Source organism: Balaenoptera borealis (assembly GCF_965194805.1).
Source record: "Balaenoptera borealis genome assembly, chromosome: 3".
Classification (NCBI taxonomy): domain Eukaryota; kingdom Metazoa; phylum Chordata; class Mammalia; order Artiodactyla; family Balaenopteridae; genus Balaenoptera; species Balaenoptera borealis.
In genome coordinates this window covers 166454902-166477972 of record NC_138866.1, presented here as the reverse complement: position 1 = coordinate 166477972, position 23071 = coordinate 166454902, and the positions used below count along the sequence as shown (strand labels likewise).

The 23071-nt window shown below is 45.5% G+C and overlaps 2 long non-coding RNA genes across 2 annotated transcripts; one reads left to right on the top strand and one right to left on the bottom strand.

The window, feature by feature from the left end:
- Positions 1-7656: 7656 nt before the first annotated feature.
- LOC309625706 lies at positions 7657-23007 on the bottom strand. Its single transcript, XR_014242676.1, has 3 exons — positions 22533-23007; positions 16053-18977; positions 7657-12796 (listed from the first exon to the last, which is right to left on the bottom strand). It is a non-coding gene; the product is annotated as an uncharacterized lncRNA (long non-coding RNA).
- On the top strand, positions 7820-15737 carry LOC309625724. Its single transcript, XR_014242707.1, has 2 exons — positions 7820-7898; positions 15373-15737. It is a non-coding gene; the product is annotated as an uncharacterized lncRNA (long non-coding RNA).
- Positions 23008-23071: the final 64 nt, after the last annotated feature.

The window sequence follows — 23071 nt, the reverse complement described above, 5'->3', positions numbered from 1 at the left end:
ACTGCTCCTTCGCGGGGGATGAGCACATATGTAACTCCAAAGTAGAACTCGGGGATGAGTTCCTGGTGTCACAAAGGCAAGTGGATTTCTCTTTATAGCTATTGTGCCCAGACTACCGCGCAGTTAAGAGGAAAACTCTTAATGGATTATCTGGTTAAAGAACAATTTTGTTAAAATGGTACACTAATTTTATGCCAATTCATAGATACGAGGTAATAATACCAATTTGCTTTTAAAAAGAATTCCCAAAGGATATAAGCCAATTACTTACATAAAAGCCCTATATGGCACTGTGGAAAGACAAAACATTGGACTTGATGAATCACAGCATCTGTCGTATGAATTACTCTACCAAGAAGAATTAATGGAAATGTCCTGTTACCAAGTCCAAGCTCGTATTGCTCGCTGCACGACAGGCCAGTAAACTGAGACACGATTTGTCGGGGCAAGGAATAGCGACTTTATTCAGAAAGCCAGCCGACTGAAAAGTTGGTGGACTTGTGTCCCAAAGAACCAGCTTGCCTGAGTTAGAATTCAGGCTTCTTTTATACTGAAAGGGGAGGGAGGAAAGTCAAACACTTCCTGGTTCCCATCAGCCTCCTGGGGGGAGGCGTTACTTTTTTCCTCCCTGCAGTCATTCACAGGTGGGCCTGGTCAGCATGCTTCCTGGGAGCTAGACAAAGGTACTTGAGCTTAATGCTCATTACCTGGGGGGCAGGGTTCCCAGAGATGGGCCATTGTGTATAATTTAAGCTTACAGGCAACATCCCTTCAGTGATTAACGTGTAATAGAACACGAAGGTTCTTCCCTCTCACAGTCCTACCAGAGGAAGCTGGGGAGAGAAAAGATGAGTAACTTGGTATAAAACAGGTGGTGGGCAGGGTTTGACCTACAGACTTAGTTGGCGATTCCTACTCTAGAGCTAAGAATGGTGTTTACATGTTAAAATGATGGAGAAAACTCAAAGGAATAATAATATGCCATGATGTGTGAAAATCATTTGGAATTCAAGGTTTCCTGGAACTCGGCAGAGCCTGCTTGTCCATGTGTCTTTCGTGGCTGCTTTTGCTGCGTGCTTATGACAGAGACCCATGCCCTGCAAAGCCTGAGCCATTTGCCATCTGCTTCTTTACAGAAAACGTTGCCATTCCCTGCCCTGCAGCAGTGCTTCTCAGTTTTGGAACTGTCTGGGAAGGTTTAATGTGATGGATCTAATTGGCCACCTGGTGAGCCCCACTCCACCCCGTGACCCTAAGACCCTAAGACGCAGCCAAAGTTGAGAAGTTCTGCTTTGAAACCAGACCTGAGAGCTGCATGTGGGATCTTAGTTCCCCGACCAGGGAGCAAACCCATGTCCCCTGCATTGGAAGCGCAGAGTCTTAACCGCTGGACCGCCAGGGAAGTCCCCAGACCTCAGAGCTTTTTAAAACACCAAGGCTGGGCTCCCGCTCCACGCAGTTAACTAGAAAGGGGGGTGTAGTGAGGGGGTGAGGGGTGGGCGTCACCTGGGTGATCCTTTCCCGCCGCAGAGCTGAGAACTGGGGGCCCCTCTGAGTTAAATCCCTGCCCCCACTTAGAAGCTCTGTCCTCGACAAGTGACTGGAACTGGCAGGTGAGCCCCAGGGGCCAAGTGGGGAGGGTTCAGGAAGAGGTCGAGGGTCCCCTGGGGCCTTGCATGGAGATCATTTCACCTGGTCAAGTTAAAGATATCTCAGGATCCTTGGAGCTTAAACTCAAATGTTATCTGATCAGACCTCTGATCTGATTTCTTTTGGGAACTTTGAGGAAAATTTCGAATGAAAAAACAAGGACAAGCCATAGTAAAATGGGAAAAATGCTTTGAAGTCGGAAGTTTTGATCCTCAGAATCCTCATTTGTTAAACGAGATGTAAAACACAATACAAATATATAGATTCCCAGATTAATGTATTTGGAGCATACTTATACTAAAAAAAATTATTTTTTAAATCAGAAATTTAAATTTTATTGAGTATCCTGTATTTTTATTCGCTAAATCTGTCAACCCTATATAGAAACCTTAGTAATTCTTCAAAAAAATGACTAAGTATGACTAAGTATCATATTTGCTGAAAAGATATATATTCTCTTAATTTCAATCATTTACCCCCAAACCTTCCTAAGAAAAATGACTCTGCTTTGTGGTTTAAAAGGGGTTTTAAGGAATATATGAGAACCTACTAAAATTTGCAAACCAACCACTCAAGGGAGCCAAATTGATAAATGACAGCCTATCTCCTGTGCTGATGAGTCAACGCACAGTGTCAAAATGAGTCCTACGTGAGAATTAATCACTTTTCTAAAAGATATGTTTTTTTTTAACTTCCTTGAAATAACATAACTAATAACACATTCAATGTCTTAAAAAAGGTAGCAAACAACATATGGTTTTCAACAAGAGTATTCTTTGCATTAAACCTTTCCCATTTGCCATGGATGGAGATGGGGACCAGCAGGGAGTAGGTGCAGACTCACAGGAAATACCGGAATAACAAGCCCCTAAGATTGATGATGTAATGCATTGAACCTAAAACTGTAAACCAGAATCGAATTTGACAGATGACTTAGTGAGTCTTTAAGGAAAATACCAGAAAAATAGGGTAGGCAATCTCCAAGATCTCTCCTCTCCACACATGAGATGTCACCCTCCCGTAGTTCTCTGACTAGATGGGGACCAATTAGGACTCACTCGTTTTGCTGCTGCTTCCTCTTCCCAGACCTGAAAGAGATGGGATTTTTCTCTTTTCCTTTCCTGTTTCAAGGACTCCCTTACACCCTGGTTTAAAGTAAAATTCTGTTTTACATTTTTCAAATGATCATCAGTGTTAAAAATTATGCCCTTGTAATAATCTACGAGCCAGCCCTATTTGCTCCTGGAAATACAAAGATGGAGCATTTGGGATTTAGACAGTCCTGTCTCTTTGGAAGCCTGTTTGGCAAGTTTGTGATCTTAACAATTCTCAAAAGCAAAGACTAGACTGCGCAAACCTGACATATTTTCTTTGCCTTCCTTCCATAAGGATCATAATCCTGCCTGAGACAAGTGGATGCCGCCAACAGGATAGGGGCAGGTCACATACGTGGCGGTACAGGGAGAAAAGTACATCACCTATTTAAAAAATAACACCCATTACGATTCTTCAGCATGACGGTCAAGCCAGGTTTATCAAGTACTTTTTTTTTTTTTAAGATTTTTTTGGATGTGGACCATTTTTAAAGTCTTTATTGAATTTGTTACAATATTGCTTCTGTTTTATGTTTTGGTTTTCTGGCCATGAGGCATGTGGGATCTTAGCTCCCCGACTGGGGATTGAACCTGCACCCCCTGCATTAAAAGGCAAAGATCTAACCATTGGACCACCAAGGAAGTCTCTTTATCAAGTACTTTCTAACGCCTGATGTTTAGCCAGTAGTTAGATCCAAGCAAACGGAAATAGCTCCTAACCTGTGTAATAGGGAAGAAACTTTGTGTTCTATTACAAGTTAATCACTAAAGGGATGTTGCCTATAAGCTTAAATCATACATAACGGCCCATCTCTGGGAATCCTGCCTCCCAGGTAATGAGCATTAAGCTCAAGTACCTTTGTCTAGCTCCCAGGAAGCATGCTGACCAGGCCCACCTGTGAATGACTGCAGGGAGGAAAAAAGTAACACCTCCCCTCTGGAGGCTGACCTAATATGTAGGAGGCACAAAAGAAATATTTATTGAATTTACCAAACCAGAAAGTGTTTAACTTTACTCCCTCCCCTTTTAGTATAAAAGAAGCCTGAATTCTAACTCAGGCAAGCTGTTCTTTGGGACACGAATCCACCATCTTCCCTGTCTTCTGGCTTTTTGAATAAAGTAGTTATTCCTTGCCCCGACAACTTGTCTGTCAATGTATTAGCCTGTCCTGCAGCAAGCAGTACGAGCTTGGACTCAGTAATACATGTACCTTCTTAAGTAGGATGTATAAACATCCCTACTATTTGGAGGTTATCTATTGGGGCCATTCCACCTGTCTGCAAACATTAGAACAAACAGATGTTTTCTGTTTCTCAGTGACTGTAGTAAGAACAGTAGAAGAGTCTAAATGGCAAAAGAATTGTTCTAAAAGAATTTTTCAAATGATTACCCATTGTTAACAATTTCAGCACTGTAATAATGAAAGAACTATTTGATCGAGGGCAGGCACGTGGTGATTATGGCATGTGCTGGATGGCTGGTTCATGTCGTGGCAACCATGGCAACCGGTGTGAGAGGTAATGGGTGAGTTTGGTGATCTTGCTAGGAACCTGGGGTTGTAACAGTTATGTTTTGGTAGTTATTAAGTGCTACAAAAGGTTGAATAGCGTTTTGCATTTATACAGTAAACATCTGCAGAAATAAACGAAGACCAATGAAATGAGAAAAGCAAAAGCCATTTTTCTGAGTTTGCTATAGTAAGGGAGCTAGCCACTATCACTTGCGTTTTGGTGGAGACAAAGGTGGGCAGAGGAGTGGGAATGCCTTATAAGGTGCAGAAAGGGAAGGCTTCAGGTGTGCTTGGCTGGTGGCAGGGGGCAGCTGAGGGTGGATAAACTAGAATCGGGCATCCTAAGTGATTGGTTAGGGGAGCAGATTTGGCTTTCTTTGGTTGGTTTTAAGTTGGAAGCAGGAACAAAACTTAGGGAGGGCTGTCAGTTGTTAAGCCCTGGCCCTTTGGGGCCAATTGTTACAGAAGTTATTACTTAGCTTCCTGGTTTGCTGCTAGAGACAGCAATCTTACTTCCTGCAAGTCTGATTTACAGGAGGCTGGCTTCCTGGGCTGGTTACTGTGGAAGAGCAGTTGGCGTCCCGGGCAGGTGGCTGCAGGTTGTGGGGCAGAGCTCTATTGCTATGGATGGCCTGGCCATCGTCTGTGTGTACATTCAGTCTCTCCTATCCCATTCCTTAATCAAGAACAGAAAGAAAAACTAAGCAGACACACCCAAAAGGTGTTGGCGAGAGATTAAAATTAAAAGTTTTAATCATAATGGGAATTCCCTAGGGGTCCAGTGGTTAGGACTCCATGCTTCCACTGCAGGGGGCACGGGTTCGATCCCTGGTTGGGGAACTAAGATCCCACAAGCCTTGCAACGCGGCCAAAAAAAAAAAAAAAAAAAATCATTATGCTCTTTTAGAATTAAGATATTTAAATTTCAAATGTAGTCTTCATCCAAATAGGTCAGGTTGCAGACATTCTGGGTAAATCATTTATTTTATGAAAACCAGTGTCCTACAGTTGTGCACTTTATTAGGTGGACCGCAAAGGTGCATGTGCTCTTATATACTATACACTGGAATGGAAACGCTGGAAGGCCCCTTAGCCCTGGCATTAAGAACAGGCCTGATATGTCGTAGGCACAAAAGAAATATTTATTGAATGAATTAATGCATGTTTGTTTCTCTTTTTTTAAAGATTTTTTCAGTGTACAGTTGAGTAGTAGTAATTACTTTCACATTGTTGTGTAATCATCTCCGGAACTCACCTTGCAGAATTGAAACTCTGTACCCATTAAACACCAGCTCCCCATTTGCCCCTCTCCCCACCCCATGGCAACCAATACCCCCACCCAAGCCCCGTCTCTATGAGTTTGACTTTCCAGGTGCCTCATATACGTGGAATCATACGGTATTTGTCTTTTTGTGACTGGCTTATTTTACTTGGTACAATGTCCTCAAGGTTCATTCATGTGTAGCATGTGTCAGAATTTCCTTCCTTCCCTTTTTTTTAACCTTCCCCCACCTGTCCCTCCCCACCCGTAAAAAAAATTAGGAAAGATATAATCTGAGAATAGTGAACTCACAATGGTGTCTTTCTCTTACTTCACTCATTTTTGGCATTTGGAAATGGGCCTCATTTCCCTCATCTGTAAAATGGGGTCATAATATATACACGTGCACATGACCACTGACCTAGCTGTCCCGCCTGGCACAAACGAGGGGATGGGGGGCTGTTAGCCCTCCCCTGCTCGTCCCCTTGAGCTGGTTTTTCCGCTTACTCCATCTCCCACTACTAAATACACTTCTCTCTTCTCCCGACCCTCCCAGGAGCAGAGAGAGGGAGGGGCCAGGGTGAGGGGTGGGTCATGACACGCACAGGTCATGACCAAGAGGGAAGAAAACTCACTCTGTCTAGGACAATGTAGGGATTCTGGGGGAAAATTCAGCCTTTTTAAAGCTGAATAATATTCCATTGTAGGTATACACCACATTTTGTTTACTCATTCATTTGCTGATGAACCCTTAGGTTGCCTCCACCTTTTGGCTATTGTGAATAATGCTGCTGTGAACAGGAGTGTACAAAAGTCTCTTTGAGACCCTGCTTTCAATTTTTGGGGGGTATATACCCAGAAGTGGGATTGCTGAATCATATGATAATTCTATTTTTATTCTGGGGGGAACCACCATACTAGTTTCTATAGCAGCTGCACCATTTTACATTCCCACCAGCAGTGCCCAAACATGTTTCTGACTCCTAAGTTTGATTTCCTGGTGTGCTGGTCTGGAGCACATTAGAAGCAATGAATTAGAAGGGACCAGCGGGTAAAACAACAGCATGAAGTGTCATCTGGCAATCTAATGTTGAGTGACAAGAATTACAAGAAGCAAAACTAGCACTGGATTATTACAATGTTCAATAATGGATACTTTTAATGATGCTCTGGAATATAATGAAAAAGTTAAATTATGTTTGATTTCCATTGTATAAGGAGGCAGGCATCCTTATACCATTGATAATTATGTAAGAAAAACATCCATTGATAATTATGTAAGTATTGAAGTGTTTAATCTTAGTATGATTTCCAAAACAAAGAGTTCCATTAAAAATTGTGAAATTTTTCAAAGGGCTTGGTCCTTAAGGAGGTCATTTTCATTTATCCAGGAAGTTCACTTTTATGGCCTTGACCCCTTCCTATAATGCCACATTAGTGAGACATCGCGGTTTCCATGTATAATAATCATACAGAGGCCTTTTCAAATTTAATCATGATGTAATAAGGACGTATACTAAACCAAAATAATATTTTCAGCTAATGGTGTTTGTATGGTCATGAAACGTTTATTGATTAAGGAAAGAGGGAATCCACTAAGCTAGGAAAACATTCTCCAAACCATTGGAGAATGACAGGTCTAACAAATCATTACTATTTGGGGGTGTATATTGAACTGTCTTACATACAGAGCACCAGGGAGCTGAAAGAAGTGAGGAGGTGACATATGGCCTGAGGAGGGTCATGACCTAGTTATGACACACAAGGGGCATTATTACAGCGTGTGGGTTGCACATGGGAGGAAGGGGGGGTCAGGGAGAGGTGTGCCCTTCATCCCGGGCAAGAACCACTGGGCCATCCCGCAGATAGCTGGCGGGCTGCAGACGCATGGTGGTGAGTCTGTCCAAGCCAGGCCAGGGCGCTGGGGATGGAGGGTGAGCTGGGAGGCAGGAGAAATGTTTGTCGGAAAGCTTGGTCGGGGTTCACCACCAGAGACCAAAGCCAAGGTTAGGGAACCCAAAGGGATCTGAACAGAAGGTACTGAGACTGAGAATAAATAAGTAACTGAGAGTTAAAATGGCAGAGGGTCATTGAAAGGTACGTGGGGACATCGCACACAATGAGGTTATGCTTTCCCATCTTTTTTTTTTTTTTAAATCTTTATTGGAGTATAGTTGATTTATGCTTTCCCATCTTGAATTGGGAAAATGCTGCTGTCACTTTGTTCGTTCCACGTCCTGGCTCCTTTGTGAAGTCGGGTATGTTGTCATTCCAGGTTCACAGTGAGGAAACTGGATGGTGAACCCAAGCCCCCTTCAGTCACATCCATTCAGGAGTTGAGCTGGGACTGGAATTCCCTGCCCTGGAGCTTTTCGCTACCAGGTGAGCCTTGTCCTGTCATTTTCCAGTCTAAAAATCTTCCCCTTCCTAGAAAAAGCTTTTGTTTATAATAAATGTCTTACGTCTTAATGGGCAGTGGGCTGTGGGGTCTGGAGGGTAGCTTGTGTAAAATATTCAGTCAAAATCACAGGTTAATACCCTGGTTTCCTCAGCAATGTTAGCTTAGGAAGTGGCCTGAACTTAAGGTGACTTGGTTTTTGAAAGTCTTTTTTAGAGACACTAGGTTTTTGGCACCTGGCACTGAGACTTTTATTCAGTAGTACACATTCTACACTAACCACGAAGCCTGTGCTGGACTAATGATTTTTATCTAAAATGAAGATATTTATTGGTTTTGCAGGCAATGAAGCAAGGGCTTTTGCATGTATGTTTGAACCTGTGGTGAATATTTCAGAAAATCACTAAAATGTAAGACTACTGAGATTGTTTATGTTATTTAAAGCTTTTTAAAAATTAACTAGATTGATAGAGAATGAATCTTGGCCACATTTTCTTTTTCAACTGGAAGTTCCCTTGTTCAGTAGTTGTATCTTTGAACCTGAATTACTGCTAGTTGGTTACAAATGAAATAGCTCAAGGCACTGCTGTATTCTAGAATATTCTGCAAACAAGTGCAGTTTAGGATTTACAGTAACAATGAATTCTAAGGTAGAGTGGGCTCCCTTTCTTCCTAACTCATGGTGGGGATCTCTTATAGAGAAAATTGCCTTGGAGATTTGTGAAAGATCCTCTTGGGGTCTAAAGCGAAGGTCAGAACAAAGCCGTGACTATAGGAACCATCAACTCATGTTTGTCTTTGGGAGAAAAGTTTGGGAGCCTGAATGTGAAACACTTCCGGGTGGTTCAGTGCATATTAAATTTAAGAGCCCTGCATTTGAAGAGGGAAGACCAGACTTCTGTCCAGGTCTGCTCTGCCTGATACAGCCTCTTCTGGACACTCCACTGTTTCCATGACATTGATGTCTGAAGTCAAAGCATGATGTACAAATGGGATACAAACAAAACTGTAAAACTAACAAAAATTCAAACTGGCAATGTTGACGTGAGACAGGTGGTGTTCTTTGCTGAAACTAAATTGTACAGTGTTAGGTTTATAGCAGATAAATGTAGCTTCAAGTCCAATTCTATTTTTAAAATTTTTTATTTTTGGCTATGAGCAACATGTGGGATATTAATTCCGCAATGAGGGATCGAACCTGCGCCCCCTGCAGTGAAAGCTCCGAGTCTTCACCGCTGGACTGCCAGGGAAGTCCCCAATTCTATTTTGATTAAATAATGTAACTGTAGATGGGCTTTATTTGCTAAATCGGACTAATCAGACTTCATACGTAACCAAACTTTCCCCAGCCAGCAGTCCTTCAGCGCCACTTTTAAGGTTTCCTAGCAAATATCAGAACATCCACAGTCTTCTAGATTAGGAGCTTTTCTTTTTTTTGGTAAAGGGCCAGATATTAAATCTTTAGCCTTTGTAGGCTAAGAGGCAAAATTGAGGATATTATATAGGTACTCACATAATAAGAAAATGTCTTTTCACACTTAAGAAGTGTTTTGAGATTAACAGTCTTTTTTTTGAAAATATGTTACTTTTCCTCTTACAAAGTTTTCAGTGGAAAGCTAAACTAGATAATGAGTTCTTGATAGTGTGTAATTGCTGTTATTTTCTTCAGAGGCTATGAAAAGTATGTTCTCAAGGAAGGAATGAATGACATATTTGAAGTGAATAACTGGCAGATTTAGACAGAGCTTCTCAACCTTGGCACTGCTGCCTTCGTGGGCTGTACGGTTCTTGCCGTGGAGGCTCTCTTGCACACTGTAGGATGTTTAGCTGCATCTCTGGCTTCTACCCACTAGATGCAGTACAGTCCCTCCCCAGTGGGAATAATAAAAAGTATCTCCAGGAAATGCCCTGGGGTCCAGTGGTTAGGACTCGGCACTTTCACTGCTGAGGGCCCACGTTCAATCCCTGGTCCGGGAATTAAGATACCACAAGCCGTGCGGTGTGGCTGCCCCCCAAAAAAGTATCTCTAGACAGGGGCAAACCACTGTTTGGGACAAACTGGCAAAAGTGGTCAACTGAAGAAATATGGCTTATTAGTACACATGTGCCGCTTGCAAGCACGCACACACACATGCAGGCGGGCGCACGCACACACACACGGCACACACACACGCACACGGCACACGCACACGGCACACACACACGGCATACACACACGGCACACACACACGGCACACACGTTTTTCTTCCGGAGGATCTGGGTGCTTTCAGGTTAAAAAGAAAAAAAGAAGACATAAGGCATGGCAACCTGAGCTGTGGAATTCTGATTTCTGCCTTTGAAGTAGACAACTTGATGAATTATACTTTCACTCTGATGTTTTTCTTCCTAATGCAGTCAGAGCTAGGCTCTGAGAAGTACAACTCCATTTCACAAGGGCTCTTTTCCTGGTTAATTACATTCGAGAGAAAGCATTAAAGGTAATAAACACTATTTATTGCCAAAAGATCTCTATAAATACCAGAAGCTTCACAATGCAGAGAATGAGAAAAATATTTTCTCAAAAATTTCAACATATAATCAAAGGGAATTACCCATGACAACTCTAGCTTTCTACAGTCATCGCTAGCAACCTCCCCTGTCCCCAAATAATTCCCTGTCCTTCTGTTGCTGAGAATAAAGGAGAGAAAGAAGAACACCAGGAGACCGAGGGGGTGAAAAAGGAGCCTGTTTTGGTTCTTGTCTAACCTCCTACAGGTAACATATAGTCCTGGGGTGCCTCTTAGATGCCAGGCACCTGGTGAGCACATCGAGGAGTCTGGGAAGCATGGGTGCCCTTTAGAAGCTTACAGTTCAGCAGGCAGGATCAAGCAAATTAATGCACAAAAAACCCATAAAAAAGTAGGAAGAGAAAAGTGGTTTTAGATAAAATCTATTGAGTTTATGATCTCCAGCATCATGAGGGCTTGAGAAAAAAACAGTGCTTGTGCTGGACCTGAAGGATTATAATCGTGTGGAGCTGGGGCAGGGGAGGAGGAAGAGGGTTTTGGGGGATGTGGTCATGAGTAAAGTGAGAGGCGGGAATGGCAGGCAAGGAGTGAGTTCTGAGAAGTTCTCATGGGCTGGAGGGAGGGTGGGCTTGAAGGTCAGGGGGAGTGGAGTTTTTATTCTAAAACCAGTGAGAGGCTGTTGACAGATTTTAAGCAGGGTGGTGACAAGACTGCCCACTTCAGCAGCATCCACCTCGCTGCTCCTGGGGACCCCAGGCCTATTTGAATGTTGAACTATAGCTGCAGGGTGTTTTGAGTTTCTTGGAGGCTAAAAATGTGAGGTAGAGACAATAAGTTAACACAACTCATCAACTATCCTTGTTTTACTTTAAAAATGCTGCTGGGAGGCTTCCCTGGCGGCGCAGTGGTTAAGAATCCGCCTGCCAATGCAGGGGACACGGGTTCCAGCCCAGGTCCGGGAAGATCCCACATGCCGTGGAGCAATTAAGCCCGTGCGCCACAACTACTGAGCCTGTGCTCTAGGGCCCGTGTGCCACAACTACTGAAGCCTACGAGCCACAACTACTGAAGCCCACGCGCCTAGAGCCCGTGCTCTGCCACAAGAGAAGCCACCACAATGAGAAGCCCGCACACCGCAACCAAGAGTAGCCCCTGCTCGCCGCAAATAGAGAAAGCCTGCACGTAGCAATGCAGACTCAACGCAGCCAAAAATAAATTAATTAATTAAAAAAAAATGCTGCTGGGTTTTTCGTGTTGGAACAGGGTCTGAACTGAGGCCAGTTAACTGAGATAAAGGTATGTGGAAGTACCCGGCTACTGGGAGACAGTCAGTGAATCCCCTGCCAACACCCCAACGCCAGCCACATGGGACTAAAGAGCCTTCTGGCCTGTGCTGGGAGGAGTACAAAGTGGCAGAAATGATCTTCGGACTCCCTTTCCAAGTAGTTAGTAGGGGAGTCATGAAGGGAGGTCCAGAAAGAAAAAAAGGTTTTGAACAGGAAAGAATCAGTTTCCTGGATCAGGTGGCTCTTGAGCATATACACCAGGGTCTATTCATGGAGTTTCCTACTCACAGGAACCCTCGGCTCTAGTTCTGAGGATGCTGAAGGAGTGCTATATTAAAATAATGTATCAGCTATTTAATTCTTTTAATTTCTCTGGGGACTAATCTGCCTTTTAGAGAAATAAGTTCCTTTTGTCGGGAATTCCCTGGTAGTCCAGTGGTTAGGACTCAGCACTTTCACTGCCTGGGACCAGGTTCAACCCTTGGTCAGGGAACTAAGATCCCACAAGCTGCAGGGCGCAGCTGAAAAAAAAAAAGTTCCCTTTGCCACCAAAATCCTACCTTGGCTCCAGAGCCTGCCTACTGCATCTTCCCACTCCAACCAGGACTCTACTATGGGGAGCCAAGCGTGTAAGACTACCCCACAGTTCTAGGTCAGAGTCCCTTATTATCTGGGGACCAATCAGTGAAAATTGTCAACATGAATACATGAAACTCCAATCAAAGAGTAATATCAAATCCTGGCCAGATCAGGATTAGGTTTAGCTGCATATAACTTAGGAGTTCAAATTAACAGTGGCTTATGGTATATCTCTTTTCTTTTTTTAAAAAATAAATTTATTTATTTATTTTTGGCTGCGTTGGGTCTTCGTTGCTGCGTGCAGGCTTTCTCTAGTTGCGGCGAGCGGGGGCTACTCTTCATTGTGGTGCGTGGGCCTCTCACTGTGGTGGCTTCTCTTGTTGCAGAGCACGGGCTCTAGGCGTGCAGGCTTCAGTAGTTGTGGTGCATGGGCTTAGTTGCTCCACGGAATGTGGGATCTCCCCGGACCAGGGCTCCTTCCCAACAGTGGCTTATATAACAGTTTATTTCTCTCATGCAAAAGAGCACAGGGACATGATCTTAGGTCAAGGCTTCCCTCTTTAAGGCCACCTGGTACTTAAAAGTGCATTCTCTAGAATTCCAGCCCCATTCCAAAAAGAAAAAAAGGAGGGAGCCTTTTCAGAGCACTTTCCTGGAAGATTCCACTCACATCTTTGGCTGGACTTGGTCGCGTGGCCAGCTGTGGGCTCTGAGGTGGGCAGACTGTGTTCCTCACAAGGTGAAGGGCCCTGTACTAAGGGAGACGGGAGAACGGACACTGGGTAGGGATGCAGCCTCTCCCAACCTGACCTACGCCTGACTTTGTGAGGTGCTGGAATCTGCCTTGTCCAGAGGACATCCTAATTCTCAGACATCACACATACACTTACCATTTTTATTCTTGGTGAGTAGGAGGGATAAAGAAGATAGTTTGGCAAGAGAGAGACTGGACTCCTTAAGGCTGGTTAGCCTGGGGACAGATGAATTTTCAGTGGTGAGGAAGACAGATAAATCAGTTCCCACGTGGGCCTTTGCCCATACCCAGAGACTATGGCTGTCCCTGCTTCATTATTTATCCCATAAACACAGGTTTTGCTCACGGATAGGAACTATGTGGCACAGTGCTGTCTTCTCCCTCTCCTTTCCTCACTGCAGCGTTCTTCTCTGCTGAGTGGGAGCATGACCTCAGAATCTGGCAGATGTTTCTGGTCCAAAAGGCTTGGCATTAGTGTTTCAGTCTACTAGCCATCTTTAATTGCTTATGGGAGTTTTCACTCTGAGAGGGTCTCTGGATATAATTCTTTACTTCATAGGAATAAATCTCTCATAGTGGAATTTTAGGTGTATCCACAGGCAATAAAAGTATTCAGATTTTACCACTAAGTGACTGCAATCACTTAACATGTTCTAAACCTGTTCTTTTGACTGTTTACCTTACTGGACTATGAGTTTCTCTAGGGTGAGAGCTATATTTTATCCATTTTTTGCATCCCCAAGGTCCCTGGCTTGGTACTTTCAAGAAATATTCTATTGATAAATGAATCACTTATGTTGGTCAAAGTCAAGTTGCTATCAGAGTCAATACTTCCCCGTAGCTGGTTACCACTGAGTATTCTGGGGGCCTAATTTGGGGGCGGGGTCATTGGAGAATAAGGTGGTGACAGGAAGAGCACTGGTGGCACAGCAAAAGGTCTTGGTTACTCCACATCTGCCTTACAAATGTCAGAGTGACTGGCACAGGAAACTGGCGACCAGGTGATAAAGGAAGAGCAGATATAGTGTGAGCAGGTATTTGGTCCAAGCTTTTAGCCATTTTCCTTCTTCTGACCAAAGGTCCATTTCCTGAGTTAACTTGGCTCAGTGTTTTGTCTTCTAGGAGGTGACTCAGGGAGTTGTGCAAGTGATTGGTTCATATTTCAAGGATATGAGTATGGCTGAAGAGACTGTAATTACGCTCTCCCTGATTCAATCAAGCTAGCCTATTCTCACTGATTTGTTTTTATAAGTAGATATTTATAAATTGTTTAAGCTAATAGTCATATTGCTAATGTTTTAAATACTGTGATTCATTTCAAAACCTTCTTAAAAAAAAAAAGCTGCCATAGCTAAAAAGTTTGAAGAGCACTGACTTCGCTATTCACCCAAGTTCCAAATGCACCTCTCTACAACAACCAAAACCTTATATAGCGATTATGGAGGAGAGGAAGAAAAATAATTCCCCAATGCTTCTTTCTGCTCAAAGAGCAGGGTGTGATTGAGTCGATCCAGCTGGATGTTTTCTAAGAAGGCTGAGTGTTCGAGCACGGGGTCTCAGGCCGCAGTGCTCACCTTCCCTCTCCCCTTCCAGCCCCAAACCTGGGCTAGATCCATACTGAGGAAGTGTCCCTACATTCAGAATCCCAAGTAATACATCATGGTAGATACTGTGGCTAAAGGCACAAGTTTTTTCTGAATAATGCTTCTCTTCAACCTTGTTGCCTTTGGTCGGGAGGGCTGGACCACAGAAATAACAAGGCTCCCCTCTCTTCAAGTCTAGAACTAGTCCTAAGCAGTCACTCCCAAACTCCTTCAAAAAGAAAGAAGACAAGCCAGACTCAGTACAGTGAGTCTCTTTTCTACTCAAAACGTCTGCAGATTCCTTCCCTCATTATTCCAATCTGCCTCCCGGCTCTCTTCCGGTTCAGTGATTCCTGGAGGGGGGGCAGGAAGGTGGGGTGGATGCAGCTAAGAGGGGACCTCATGGACTAGATCCCCACTTAGGCCATTTCTCAGTAGTCTGACATTCCACAGGTTTAATTATCAGAATTCAAGTGTCTTTATTTGTAAAATGGGGAATAATAGGGTGGGCTTGCTTGTGAAAAAAAATTAGTATCTGGCAGGTGTTCAAGAAATGACACCTTTCATTACCATCTTGGCATCCCACTGCTTCTGCAGCCTTTCCTAAAGTGTCACTGTGTGTCAAGCAGGAGGCATCTCTGCCTGGAGGATTTTGACGTGTGTGTGCGTGTGTTTTGGCAGGGGTGGGGTGGGGTTGACACCCTGGTAAATTACTGGCAAGGCTTTCGTACTTATCTTTCTTCTCCAGGCCTGCTGACCAGAAGTCATATTCCTGAATAAGCCCAACAGGTGCAATCCTAAGGGGAATAAGGTGGGAACATCAAAGGGGGGGGGGAGTGCAGAAAAGTCCCTGCAGACCAGTAGCTATCCATCCTTTGGCAACAGTCTGTGGCTATCCTGCCCCCTCCTCCAGATGCTTTTCTCGGTTAACACTGCCATCTAGTTCTGCCAATGACCTGTCAGCACGAGAAGCTTGCAGACAGTCATGCTGTCTCCTAAGTGCCATTCTGTGTCTCCTTGTAAGCCCTTCAAACCGTATCATTAATATTATAATTGTTATGATTAAATAAAAATTTAATGTGCCTGCATGGATATGCTGCACACGTATGATAATGACTGGATGTTTCCTTTCATACGACACTCAAATCACAAAACAGCAATCAGAACAGAGAATACGGTAACCCCCTCCCAATTTTCAGCCATCTTACCCATGCACTGTAGCCCTGAAAATCTGAATATTCACTGACTTACAATTATGTTACAAGCTTTCCTGGGAAGCAAGAAGGTCAGAGCTGCCTTAATAAAGAGAATCATTTCATCTTCTTGCTACCTACCCACCTCTTTGGGGCCGCAGTTCTTTAGAACTTTCTTTCCTCATCTCCTCGGTATCAGCATTTTGCTATCAATTATATTCCAAGTGTTACCAACCTGCGCCCTTGGACTCTTTAATCAATAGAAATTGACAAGAGGCCAGATGAGAATTTCAGACGTGGCTTTATGGGGGCTTGTGCTGCAGCATAAGGAACTGAAAGCAAGCACCAGGTGTCCTTGCCCACTCCTTCACAAAGAGCTCCCTGGGTCCTTTGATGGGGTGACATTGGGGGTGGATCTGCAGGCCAGACAGGGGGCATGGCTTAGGCAGTTTGTTCATCCTTCTTGGCAGTGCCATATACAGAGATCATGTGCAGTTTCCCACTTTCTGTGCTGGCACCTCAAAATGGCAGACTTGCTCGTTACCGCCACCAGGAAGGTTGTGTAGTTGTCAACATCGCCCCTACTGCACAGGCATGAGGTTGTTTTTAATCACTTGTGGTTGATTCACGGCCTTCAGCATCCTGTTGCTTAAGAAAGCTTTACCCCTTGGTCCGTTTATGGTTGCCAGCTTCCTGTTGTTCAAGGAGGCACTGTCCAGGTGCAAGCGTCCTGGTAGATGACCCTAGGTCCCAGCCGATCTCATTCTCCCTTGAGGGATTCTATACCCATTATTCTTTTTTAAATTTACTTATTTTATTTATTTATTTTTGGCTGCGTTGGGTCTTCGTTGCTGCGCGCAGGCTTTCTCTAGTTGCAGTGAGTGGGGGCTACTCTCTGTTGTGGTGTGCGGGCTTCTCATTGCAGTGGCTTGTCTTGTTGTGGAGCACAGGCTCTAGGCACATAGGCTTCGGTAGTTGTGGCACGCGGGCTCAGTAGCTGTGGCTTGCGGGCTCTAGCGTGCAGGCTCAGTAGTCGTGGTGCACGGGCTTAGTTGCTCCGCGGCATGTGGGATCTTCCCAGACCAGGCCTCGAACCTGTGTCCCCTGCATTGGCAGGCGGACTCTTAACCACTGCGCCACCAGGGAATCCCTGCACCCATTATTCTTAAGGGTCAAGGGGCCAAATGTCTCTTCTTCTGGAGCTACTTCCTGCTGAACAGGGGCCACAGACCCTAGCCTACCCTAGAGGTGTAGAAGTCCCTTGATGACTGTTCCAAGGACCTACAGGGACACGGGTCACCTTCTAATGGAACGGGTTGAAATCCTTGGGCCACCATGAGCCTCACTTGGAACTGTTGAAGCCTGGAAGACACAAATCTAACTAAAAGATTAAACAGGCAGGGTCTGAATAATAACAAAAGAACTACTGCCACTAGAGGGCCCAGGAGATGCAGGAACCAAGTAATGCCAGGGATGTAACCTTTAACTGAGTCCCATATAGTTTGGGCAGTGGGGTAGCTGAACCCATGTAACCATTTAGCTTGTTCATAAATTTCCTGAATATTTAGTTCAACTTCCCCCAAGTTGTTGATGTATGTTTTGTTAATTACTGCATAGACACCCTCTTGTTCAGCCAGAAGATATCCAGGGTTAACCTATTGTCAAACACAACATCGTCTAAGGAATCTAGGGACTCCTGGAGGCCCCTTAAAGGCATCACCATTTTTTTTTTTGGGCTGCGCCGAGTGAGGTTTTCGGGACCTTAGTTCCGTGACCAGGGATTGAACCCGTGCCCTCGGCAATGAAATCACTGAGTCCTAACCACTAGGGAATTCCCATCACCAGTTTTTGAGGCCAGGTTCTCTATGGCCTGTGTGAGGTTTCTTAAGGTTGTTTTGTGATAGGGAAAAACGCCCCAGGGGCGGCCACTCCTATGGCCGCCCCAATTCCTGCCAGGATTAGTCTGAGTGCCCAGCTATGTCTGTTTTGAGAGGTGGCATTATTATATATGGTGGCACCTTGTCCTTTAGGGCCCAGTCGTCCCAAAGTGCATTCTCCCCGGAAGTGAACATTGTCTAAGCATGGATAGGCCATTGCTCGGAGAGGCCAGGAGAAGGAGGAATTTGGGTTCCCTTCGAAGGATAGTTTATTTTCCGGTGGACCACAGAGGAACAGATGTCCAGTGGGGGTGCAAGCCTGGCGGGGTGAAGTGGAATTAAACCATCGACGTAAAAGGGAACCCCAGCTAGGTGCATTATTGCATCTGGGGGACAGGGGCCCTCCATCTAGTGGTCCTCCATCTAGTTCTGAGTTTTCCTCTATTCCCTCCTCATCACTGAAGGCAGATGGGGTCTGATAGGTGAGCCTCCAGGAAGGGGCTGCTGTTCCCTTCCAGTGCGTACAAGAGCTGTTGGGTTGGGTCCCTGGGGAGAGCAGAGATGGGTCCACACACCAATGAGTCTGGTTAGGAGTGCATGAGGAGCTTGAAGTGGAAAATGACATAGGATAAATAGAGAGTGAGCTTCCCGTATCAGTAAGGCAGGTATCTGTCTGGCAGGGGCAACAGGGTTTTCCTTGCCCTGTGCAGAGAAGGGGCCGCTTGATCCAGAGACGGGTTTGGTTCCAAGGGTCTGTAAGCTCTACACACCCGATATCATCATGATCTTCGAGTTCCACTATTAGAAGCGGTGTGCTCCTAATGGGTTCAGAAGTCAGGATGAGATTAATGTCCTCATCTACAGGCACAAACCGGAGCCGAGAAAACCCCTCTTGTGCGAGGGGATGACAGATCCAACACTTAGAGAGATTATTTCCTGAGGCCAAAATGCTGGAATGGTTGACGACTGAGTTTTCTCTCCAGGTTCCCCTTCCCTTATTATTTTCTCCCCAGCCCCTCTTTAGGAGAAGGGCCAAGAGAAGTACCCACATTTTCCACTCTGTCATTGGTTCTGGTCTTCTAGACCCAGGAGGGACAAAAGAGTTGCTTTTTCAGTGGGGGTGGTTGAGGAAACCGGCAAGATGTGAGCAAAAATATAACAAAGTAAGCAAACAGAAGTCCAGCCTACCACATCACCCTTTACTCATCTGTTACTGGTGCTTGGTTTTTGAATAAGTATCTCAGGTCTTCTACTGGCTCACAGGCGTATTCTTCTGTTGTGGCCTGTGGGGTTTTTGGAGGCAAGAGTTTTAATCTAGATAAATGTACCCAACTAGGTATTCCTTGAAGTTTAATGGCAGTGGGGGTGGCTAAAATTACTCTACAGGGGCCCTTTCATTTTGGTAATAGTTCATCTCCAGGGGATCCCTCCTTCCAAGTTTTAAGAAGAACTTGGTCCCCGAAGTTAATTTGTGGAGGGGCTGCCCCTTCTGTTGTATCCCTAGTGGGACCTGGCAGTGCCTTCTTGGCTTAGTCCAAGATTGCCTTTTGGACCTGTCCCAGGTTAATAACACATTGTAGCCTCTGGCTCACTTCCTCATACCAGTGGTAAGGAAGGGCCTCTCATAGGTCACTTCAAATGGTCTAAGCTTCAGGAGACTCCTGGGGGCTATGTGAACCCTGAGGAGTGCAATAGGAAGCAGGGCTCATGAATCTCTTGGCAAAGTTTTGTTAAGGTTTTCTTTAAAGTATGGTTCATTTTGTCTACTTTTCCTGAAGATTGGAGGTGCCAAGAGGCGTGGAGATTATAGCTAATTCCCAAGGCGGTCGATAGGCCTTGGGTGATCTTTGCTATGAGGGAGGGCCCATTATCACTCTGGAGGGATTTTAGAAGCCCAAACTGAGGAATTGTCTCTTTAAGAGGGACTTACAGACTTCAGTGGCCTTTTCAGATTGAGTGGGGAAGGCTTCCACCCATCCTATAAAAGTACTGACAGACACAGGAAGATATTTATATCCTGACTGTGGGGGCATTTGGGTGAAGTTTAATTGTCAATCTTCCCCCAGGTATGTCCCACGGGGTTGAAGTGGCTTGAGTAATGAAGGAGGGATTGGATGGGCTTGCGGATTATTATGGGCACACAAATCACAGGCAAGGGTCACTCGTTTTATTGTTCCTTTAAGTCCCTTTCCTGATAAGGTCCTTTGTATCAAGTCCCATAGTGTATTCCTCCCACAGGGGGTGGCACCATGTAAAACCTTAATGAGCCTCCTTTCTTGGGCCCCAGGGATAAGAAACTTGTCATCCTTTATATACCAGCCTGTGCTTTCTTTCTTATGGTCCCATTTTTCAGCATTCTCTTGTTCCTGTGGGGAATACTGGGGCAGGCCAGGGAGTTCAGGGGGGCCAATCACTAGGGTCATGCTTTGGTCAGGCTCTTGCGACTGAACTGCCTGTTTTGTGGCCTGATCAGCTTTGTTATTTCCTTGGCTTATAAAGGACCCGTCCTTCTGATGGCCCTTACAGTGAATTACTGCCACCTGGGTCAGGAGCTGCACTGCTTCTAAAAGAGCCAAGATTAAATCTTTAGGTTTTATGGAAGAATTTCTAGCAGTTAACATTCCTCTCTCTCTCCAAATGGCAGCATGAGCGTGTAGCACATGGAATCCATATTTAGAATCAGTAAAAATATTTTTCTGGGCTGAAGTCTGGGGTGGTGGGGCCTTGGCTTCTATGATTTCATTTAAGCTAACTATAGCATCCTGCCATTCGGGTTCCCATCTCTATAAAACTACTCCCATCAGTGAACCGTTCAGCCTCAGGGTTGTCAAGGGGTTCATCTAGAAGACTGGATCTGCTGGAATAAGTTTGTTCTATTGTCTGTGTACACTGATGCAATAAATCTCCATTTTCAACAGCTGTGAGAAGAGTTGCTGGGTTTAAGGCTTGGCACACCTTTAAAGTAATTTCGGGGGTACTCATTAGGAGAGCCTGATATTTTGCTAACCTTCCCCTGGTTAAGCAATGGTGTCCTTTGGCTTCTCACACAGATTGCACCTGATGAAGAGTTGATGCATCTAGTATTGTCCCACGGTGAGCTCAGAAGGCTCATTGACCAGTAGGGCCGTGGCTGCTACCGCCTGTAGGCAGCTGGGGCATCTCGGGGCTACTGAGTCCAGTTGTTTTGAAAAGTAAACCACTGGCCTTTGATCTGCTCCCAGCTTTTGGGTCAGGACTCCTAGTGCTATCCCTGACCTCTCATCGATAGGGTGAAGGGTTTGTCTAAATTTGGAAGCCCTAGTGCTGGTTCCCTACTCAACTCAATCTTTAGAGTCTCAAAGTCCCACTGGTGGTCCCTACTCCATTAGAGGGGTTCCCTTTCTTCTCCCTTTAGAGCTTCCTATAGGGGTTTGACCATAAGGCCATAATCTGGAATTCAGATACGGCAGAACCCAGCCATTCTGAGAAAGCCTCGGAGTTGTCTCTTTGTGGTTGGTGATGGTAATGCATTAATGGCTGTTTTCTGATTTATGGCCAGGGCTCATGCTGGGGGTCAAAACAAGCCCTAAATATTGAACCTCTTGCTGTGAAATCTGAGTCTTTGTTGGGGAGACTTTATATCCCCTTTCTGCCAGGAAATTTAGGACCTTAACGGTATTCTGATCTGAATCTTTCTTTACCTATTTATTAATAGGTCATCAACATACTGTAACAGAGTTCCATTTTTCAGGCTCAGTTCCCTCAGTTCTTTTGCTAACGCATTTCCAAAAAGACAGCAGCTGTCCCGAAGGCCCTGTGGAAGCACTGTCCAAGTGTAGTGAATAGCTTCCCGGGTGTCAAGTTCCTTCCATTCAAAGGCAAAAAGGTACTGGGAGTCTGGATGTAGGGGGATACAGAAAAATACATCCTTGAGGTCTAACAGAGAGAAGTATTGAGCATCCCCTGGCATTTAAGTACGGTGTACAGGTTTGGCACCATTGGGTGAATGGGATGGATGACTGCCTCATGCACCGCTTGTAAGTCTTGCACAAACCGGTATCCCCATATCCCCGGGAGGCTTTTGGACAGGGAGAATTAGAGAAGGGGACTAGCAGGGCCGAATGAGCCCAGGTTCTAGGAATTTGGTGAGCAGCGGTTGGCCCCCATCCCCACCCCTTCCCCTGCCTCAAGACCTCAGGCTTTAAAGGACAGTGCCTCTGCCAAGGGTATTTTTCCCCAGGCTTTTCCTCTATTTCTATTGGGGGAACATGCTTTGCCTTTCCTGGTATCAATATGTCCCAAACCACAGGATCTACCTGTTCCCTAATTTCTTGGGGACTATTTTTATGACCAACAGGCGGGTCATCTGGGGCTACTAACAGGTGCATTCTCTATTCCGATTTTCTGCCTTCTGGGACCGCACCCTGTTCTAAGAGTACTAGCTCCCAGTTTATTCAGCCAATCTCTTCTGAGGAGGCGGAGGCCATTCCGGCACATACAAAAAGGAAAGAGTGATGATACCAGAATCGACCTCACAGGTAAGGGGGTGGGATGTAAATCGTCCTACCTTTGGCCGCCCATCAATCCCCGTTACAGTACAGTCATGGTTGCAGAGGGGACCAGCAGGCCAACTCAGGACAAGGACACCCACCACTTAACCCAACAAATGGCAATAATACAGTTCAGAGCACGGAACTTTTTAAAATGCGGACTAATAAATGTAATAAACATTACTGAGAGACAGAGGGGGAGCACAAGTTAAAAAAAGGTTAAAGTCGTCCATAATTAGACAAAATCATGTTTACACTGCCTTTGGCAAGATTACACACATTGCTGATGCTGGGTATTAGTTTCCTTACTTCCCAGTTAGTACCTGCGTCCGTCACTAACACTTCGTGTCTCTGTATCTCAGTTTCCTCATATGGAAAATGGGTTGCGCCAGGTTTCTCCTGTTCAAAGCATTCTGTCCCCGCGTCTCCCCTCAGCACGCCTCCCCTGGCCACCTGGAAAGCGTGGGAGGGTTGTTTCTGCCGCCTTACTTTGTCCCCCCGACAGGCGAGGGTGCAGCGATGCACTGGGGGTGGCGGGGCGGGGAACACCCTCCAGAGTCCCCAAATGCACGGCCCACGACGAGGTAGGGTGAACAGGAGAGCAGGCACTACTGAACGGATCTGACGGTAACCTGCGGGGAGCGCGGCGCCGCCCTGGCCCAAGGTGCGTTCCGGGCAGACGATAGGCGGCTCAGGACAGGAGTGCGCTCCCACTCTGCCCAGCTGCCTCTCAGCGCATAAAGGAGAAAAAAAGCCCCTCGCTCCACCCCACCGCCCCCGCTCAGCCCGGAGCCGCCCCGCGGCCCCCGCCCCGCGGCCCCCACCCCGCGGCCCAGGCGCCGCACGCA